This window comes from Sebastes fasciatus, chromosome 14, assembly GCF_043250625.1.
Source record: "Sebastes fasciatus isolate fSebFas1 chromosome 14, fSebFas1.pri, whole genome shotgun sequence".
Lineage (NCBI taxonomy): Eukaryota > Metazoa > Chordata > Actinopteri > Perciformes > Sebastidae > Sebastes > Sebastes fasciatus.
The window spans coordinates 16864084-16871322 of record NC_133808.1 but is presented as its reverse complement, the minus strand read 5'-3'; the positions used below and the strand labels follow the sequence as shown (position 1 = coordinate 16871322).

The window sequence follows — 7239 nt, the reverse complement described above, 5'->3', positions numbered from 1 at the left end:
TGTTCCAAGCATTACAACACAATGCTTACTGTTGTTCTCATTTGTGAAATGTCACATACTTTTTGAGCGTTGACTGACATCTGGAGGAGGCACATGCAGCCCGTTCTCTCCAGCCTAAAGCTTGTTTTGTTTTTGTTTTCCTGTCTGTTCTGAAGAGCTGAGCCTTTTTACAAAAAGACTGGTTGATTGTAAACTAAAGTGGACCAAACACAACATTTTAGGAAAATGTCTGAACCTTAAATTGTTGACTTCCAAACATTCCTCTTAAATGTTTTAAGACAATTGATGTACATATTCCCATAGCATGTAAAAAAGCCCCCTTTTTAAAAAAAAAAAAAAATAGCTGAATCATCCTATGTGCTGTAAACAAAATTCAGGCTTGTTTAGATGATCTACTGTATTTTACATTGTTTTAAATGTACTGATTTTACACTGCCCACTTGGACATGAATTGGCCTCCAAGGGATTTGTTGTTGTGCCTTCATTCTAGTTGCAAATTAATGCTTGTGTTTTTACAAGTTGTGTAGCTTTTTGTAAATCTGCTTAAAGTGTAAATGTAAAAAAACAAAACAAAAATGTTTGCTTTAGTTGGGATGTCCTGTAGAAATGGCCCAACGATCTGCATGCCACTGAGGTGGTGCAGGTGGAAAGGGCATAGACTCTGGGGTCCACTGCCTCTCACTTCTAAACCGAGAGGAACTGTGTGATATACTACAGCGCCTGGTTAAATATCCTTCATTAGATAACCGTCACTAATGGTGTGGAAACAATTAGCACACTCTAATGGGAATCTCATACCTGTAAATCATTTTATCCTGTTAAAGCACATTCTCGCTCTGCTCCAGTCTCTTTGGCTCATTTTCTGCCTTACACTGTTAAGTAGAAATGGTTGAAGGTGCCACTGAAGTGGCAATAGAGTTATGGCCTGCGTTTTCTGTTCAGAAGTGCGATAATCTACGCGGAATGACATGGAATTAACCTTTGTGTCGCCCATCTTTGAAATGTACTTCATTCGACCTGCACCGGGACACACTCTGATTATATGATACTGTTTCAAAATAATCAACGGTTGAGATTTCTTCTTCAGTGTAATGGCAGGTGGAGGTTATCTTACTGCTGCTTGTATTTATCAAGCACTGCACTGCTAACAGGAAGAGTAATGCTGAACTGTTGTCTGTTATGGTGATGCTCGCTTTGTGCTTATTGGGTTACTGTACATTTTCATTAAAGCGTTAACCACTGCAGAATTGTGTTATCAATTTTCTTTGACTTGACCATCACTCTATCCAGAACAGTGGCAGCGGTAATTACTGTTATTGAAACGTGGAGAACATGATTGAAGATTGTAAGGAGCGTGAAGGCTGTAAGTTTATTAACGTTTCCACCACTGTTGGCAAGCTACAGTCAGTGTTTTATAGTAAAATGTTTCCTGGTTGAAAGGTTGGCACTATATGAATGGGTCAAGTAATCCAAATTTACAACACTAAGCTGCATTAAATGTACTACACAAACAAAATACAAATAACATTTGATTAATCGATCATTTCAAATGTAAGGAAAGCATCTAGTATGTATACTGTCCTTGTATAGAATCAAATTGGGTCAAAAGTGTTCTTTCAGACATACATACGGGCATTTGGGGATGGCAATCTGTAGCTGTGCAGGACATGTTGTGAACAAAAGAAAAATATTTTGCACTAATTGTCAATGTGTGCGTGCATAAAGAAGATTTGCACAAAAGTTTCCATTCCAAAAAATGTTTTCAGCTGCACATCTATCTGCTTGTGGGTGAAAAAAGCTCACGCAAAACTCAATTGTATGTGTGAATCTCAAGTTTACAGTACAAATAGAGTACAAATCAAACCTACAAGTACCATGGATGTATTATACATCCATGCTGAGTTCAAGTATTTTTGGGTCGTGTCTAGAAGGGAGCCCGCAAACTGGGAAAACTCGTGAGATTATTAGGGTTAGGCGTTGACCCTGAATGGTTAGGGTTAGGCGTTGGCAATATATGAGTATTTTCTAATCAATCTCATTGTCATTGTTGCAAAAGTTGACATTCATAAATGTAAATTGGCGAGAGTTAAACCTCACTTAAAGGGACTTGTTTGTAAGAATCAGAAATTGGTTGTAACAGCAAAACCTGTGGCCGTTAAGTCAACGAAAGTCAGCATCCTGTTGCTCGCACTCGTCCGTGTGCTTGCTCAACCTCAATGTGAGCGAGCATCCGTCAAAACAGTGAGACGACACACGTCAGCTAAAACCACAATATCACTCTATATTTCACCTGCTTGGCAGTAATGTTAGCTGACCAGACGAAGGTCTCTCCATGAATCACTGCTGATCCTACTGTTGGCTTTTCCTGCTTCAGCCTCCCGACCGCGGCTGGAGGGAACAGGGGAGACACTGACACCCGGTCAGAGTCGATAACGTAACTCGCTGCGGAGCCCCGTTATTTCACAAGACACACGGGAAACCTCTGTTGGTCTGGAGGAGCTGCAGCATTTATTTCTGCACAAAAGTCCACTGTACATTCACTAGATATTCTCAGAGCTAAACTAACTCTTCTGCAGTGTGTAGTGTGCGAGCTGAGTGAAGGCAAGCAGGCAGCAGAGCAGAGTACAGCAGAGACTCCGGTCCTGGAGACCAAAGATACGGTCTCCCCCACGCCAGTGGCCAACACTGTTTTGCAAGACGGGCTTCACTAGATATAGCTTTGCGGTTTTGGTGCTTCCGTGTAGTTTGTGTTGGTGTCTCGTTTGAACAGCGTAGCCACACGCGAGTGCGCATGGGACACCGACCCGGATTGATTTATACTTGTAAGAAGTTACAAACAGTCCCTTTAAGTTAATATTTATTTATTTATTCCTCTAACCCCTGGCATGTTTTATGTTACTTTAATTTATATTTGTCTATTTTTATTTAATAATAATAAAAAATAAAAAGGATAGGTCGCCAGGCATCAAGTCTCGCGAGAGTTTGTGCAGATCTCAGATCAGATTTTGTAGTTTGCGGGCTCCCTTCTAGACACGACCGTATTTTTGACCCTACTTTATGACGCGCCCTCCTGAACAGCCAATGAGAATGCTCAGATTAACATCTCTCCTCTGACTGTCCAATCAGTGAGCCGGGATAGAGTCGAGCCTTCTGTTGCTGTGAGCAAAGAGGGCAGATTAGCGTGACCGGCTGTAACCAATTATGATCAGCGTCGGTGGTCAGTTTGACTAGTTTCCAGTGTTTAATGTATGATATCAATAATGTCATGTTTCTACAAGATGTACCACGGATAACGTCAACGATGTACACAAATTATCGACGTACTTTCACCCAACAGCAAACGGGAGAGAGGTTTATAGTTGTAGCTACATATCGAGCTAGCTAGCTACGTCAACGGTTACCATGGTGAGTAGCTAATTAAACCGTCAACGTTAGCCTACACCAGCGGTCTCTTAGCAACCTGCCTCTCTTCAGCTCCTCTCCAGTGGCTCCCTGTGGATTTATAAACATGGAAATGAATAACATTTTCATTTTTATTTATCATTGTTGTAGATCTATGGTACGATGGAGTATTAGGGCCACATTGAGGAAAAAAAATAAATCTGAGATTACGAGAAAAAGTCATAATATTACGAGAAAAAAATCATAAAATGAGAATAAAATCGTAATATTACGAGAATAAAGTCGTAATATTACAAGAATAAAAGTTATAATATTACGAGAATAAAGTCGTAATATTACAAGAATAAAAGTTATAATATTAAGAGAAAAAAGTAGTATTATGAGAATAAAGTCATAATATTAGAAAGTAATAATTTTACGTGTTATTTTCTTTTGTTATCGTAAAGTTACGACTTTATTCTGTAAATCTCAGATGTTTTTTCCCTCAATGTGGCCCTAATACTCCGTCGTACATTTGCACTTTGGCCCTCACTGCATTAGACTTATATACTATATACTTAGACTATAAACTGTGTTACCTTCATCACAATGATCAAATGTTTTGTGGCTCCAGACAGATTTTTTTTTTTTTTTTTGTCTAAAATAGCTCTTTAGATAGTAAAGGTTGCCGACCCCTGGTTTATACATACACATAGTTCACTGTTGTGTGTTTTGTTCCTGTTGTGTTGTTTATGAGTTCTTAAGATAAGATAAGATATTCCTTTATTAGTCCCACAGTGGGGACATTTGTTCTTCATTCATATAGTATGAAAATAAATGATTTCAGTCTGTATAAGAAGTTGTAGTTGAGGTAATAAAATATATGGAGTTGGAAATATGCCTTCTTATTTACTCCTTTTAATAGCACTATGCTATGAGCGAAAGAAGGTCAAATACCTTGAGCTGCTGGAGGCCTGCAGAGGGAGTGGGTGGAAAGCCCGCTGTGAGCCTATCGAGGTGGGCTGCAGGGGATTTCCAAAGCAGTCTCTACACCGGGCACTCACGCTCCTTGGCATCAGAGGGTTGCAAGAAAGAAAAGCGACCAGGAACATCACTGAAGCTGCAGAAATAGCTTCAAGGTGGTTGTGGATCAAGAAGGGTGATCCATGGTGTAGCGTGCCGCTTGGACACAAGCCGGGGACTGATCATCCCCGGTTGTGAAGTGTCTGATGATCAAAGACCCGAAACACCCGATGACCCTGGGTTCATCACTGATGATGTGTCCAAGCTGCACCATCTACATGCTATCAAAACTATCAAACCAACATTTTATTCTGATAGAATTAATACAAAGTTTCTTTTCTAACAGGTGGGGCTGATGGACTCGGCCCCTGTTGAGCTGGTTCCTGACCTGGTGTTAACATGCCTCCTCAAAGTGCCAGGGATCTACAAGGACTTCACCCCTGTTTCTGCACCATGGCTATCACCTGCGGGCTGCCACTAGTGGACTCTGCTGTTGTAAGAGAAATTGGAATACCTTGAGAGTTATGTAGAGAAGAACTTATATGTTACCTGGAATTTTTATGATTGTCTGCCTTTCACTATGACCGTGCCTTTCAGAAAAACGTGTAAACTAACCAAACCCTATTTCCTCCCCTCATCTTTAGGGCGTTACAGACCCAGATGTTGACTGGTAGGGTGCAGGGATGACCCCTGACACTTCAGACAGTGGAGTTCTGGCCCCCAAATTTGAGTCACCGCTCTCTGTCAAAGAGATGACAGCAATCTGGTCTGTGGTCGACCCCCTATCACCTTTATATTGACATGGCAACGATCTGTACTTGGAGATGCAGGAATACCAGCAGATAATATGAACAGTTTTGTACACATTGCATGGAAAGAGAAAGTGTTCTGTAGTATGGTACCATTTGCACCAGAATTTCCTAAATGTCAGGCACATTATATACTATGTTTACATGTGCAGATAACAATAAGTAACAAAGTTACATTTAACAAAGCACAGTTTACATGTGCATTCAGTACCTTGAGTGACATTTTTTAAAGTCAGAAAACTGAATGGAAATAATAAAATTAAATGATAATTTATCAGAGTAAATATCTACTTTTTATTTCATACACCAAAGTTGGATTGAATGTGTGCAACATGGTTCAACTTGAAATTAATGCAACTCAAATTTCTGGTGACTTTATTTTGTTTCATCATATGGACGGTTGCAGGTGGACTGGTGTTTACATGGTCCTTGGGTGCTATGGAAGTGTCTTCAGGTTTGTCCAAATCCTGCGTATCTTTGTCATTTTATTCATGAACATTATGCAATTCTTCACCTTCCAGTATTGTCTTCATCTTCACGTTTGCGGATTGCAGTGCCAACTTTTAGGAGCCGGTACCTACCATACCGGAGTATGTAGAACAGTATCTAGTATACATTAGTCTGTAATTTCACTTTCCAGTGTCAATGCTAAACATAATTATAACTATAAATTCTATAAAAGTGTGTTATTGGTGTATGATTTTCAGTTGTGTTGTATGTAAGACAGGTGCTCTTATTTGTCACACACTTAAAGATATGCAGCCTCAATGGATGACTTCTTGGAAGAAGTGGAACCTTACACAGAACAACTAAGACAACATCTTCTCTGTGCTGAAGCTCTGAGGTAGGATATTCTTTCTCATTACCAGCTGCAGTGTGTTTAATGTTGTTGAATATTGAAACCATACAACATATTTTAACTTCACTGGCCTCTTTAGCTTCATTATGAACTTCTTAAAAATTCATGAAATTATAGAGGATATAGTCTGTGATAGACATGGACATTCAGACATCATTCAATGTGATTTACACTTCCTGAGAATATCATTGTTTTTGATGTCCAACCTGAGGATACCTGAAGCTGAAATTACAGCCCATTTAAGGAGCTCATTTGTCTTCTTTGTTGGTTCTCAAAGAAAAGACACAAGGTGTTTGGGGGAGGAGGAGCAGCAGACTCGATGGAGACGAGGACATCAAGATGAGGAGAGATGGACCTGAAAAACACTACAGTCTGTACACAGCTGGAAACTGCAACAGTCAAATTATATGATTTAGTATAGTATAGTATGTCGAACATTTTATGAAAACAAATTCATAGTATGTCGAAAAGTTTATGAAAAAAAGTCATAGTATGTTGAAAAAAAGTCATAGTGTAGTATGTCGAGAATTTTATGAAAAAAAAGTCCTAGTTTGTCAAAAATGTCATGAAAAAAAGTAATAATAAAGTATGTCGAAGATTTTATGAAAAAAAAGTCATAGTATAGTATGTCAAAAAAATTTGAAAAAGTCATGTTGAAAAAAATTAATTGCATAACATGTCAAAAATGTAATGGAAAACAAATCATAGTATGTCAAAAATTTCATGGAAAAAACTCAAAATAGTTTGTCAAAATTGTATGAAAAAAAGTCAGTTTAGTATGTCGAAAGTTTTATGAAAAAAAGTCATCGTAAATTATGTTGAAAGAAAGTCATAGTATAGTATGTCGAAGATTTCATGAAAAAAGTCATGTCAAAAAATGTATGAAAAAAAGTCATACTATGTCGAAAATTGAATGAAAAAAAAGTCAGATATGTTGAAAAAAGTCATAGTATAGTATGTCGAAAAAAAAGAAAAAGTAATGTTATGTTGAAAAAAAGTCATAGTATAGTATGTTGAAAATTTTATGAAAAAAAGTAAAAGTGTACAGTATGTCAAAAAGTTTTTGAAAAAGAGTCATAATATAGTATGTCGGAAATTTCATGAAAAAGTCATAGTATAGTATGTCGACAATTTCATGATAAAAAGTCATAGTATCATATGTTGAAA

General features: G+C 38.2%; 1 long non-coding RNA gene across 1 annotated transcript; it reads left to right on the top strand.

Moving 5' to 3' along the window:
* Positions 1 to 5439: 5439 nt before the first annotated feature.
* LOC141782115 (uncharacterized) lies at positions 5440 to 6486 on the top strand. Its single transcript, XR_012597046.1, has 3 exons — positions 5440 to 5667; positions 5968 to 6057; positions 6350 to 6486. It is a non-coding gene; the product is annotated as an uncharacterized LOC141782115 (long non-coding RNA).
* Positions 6487 to 7239: the final 753 nt, after the last annotated feature.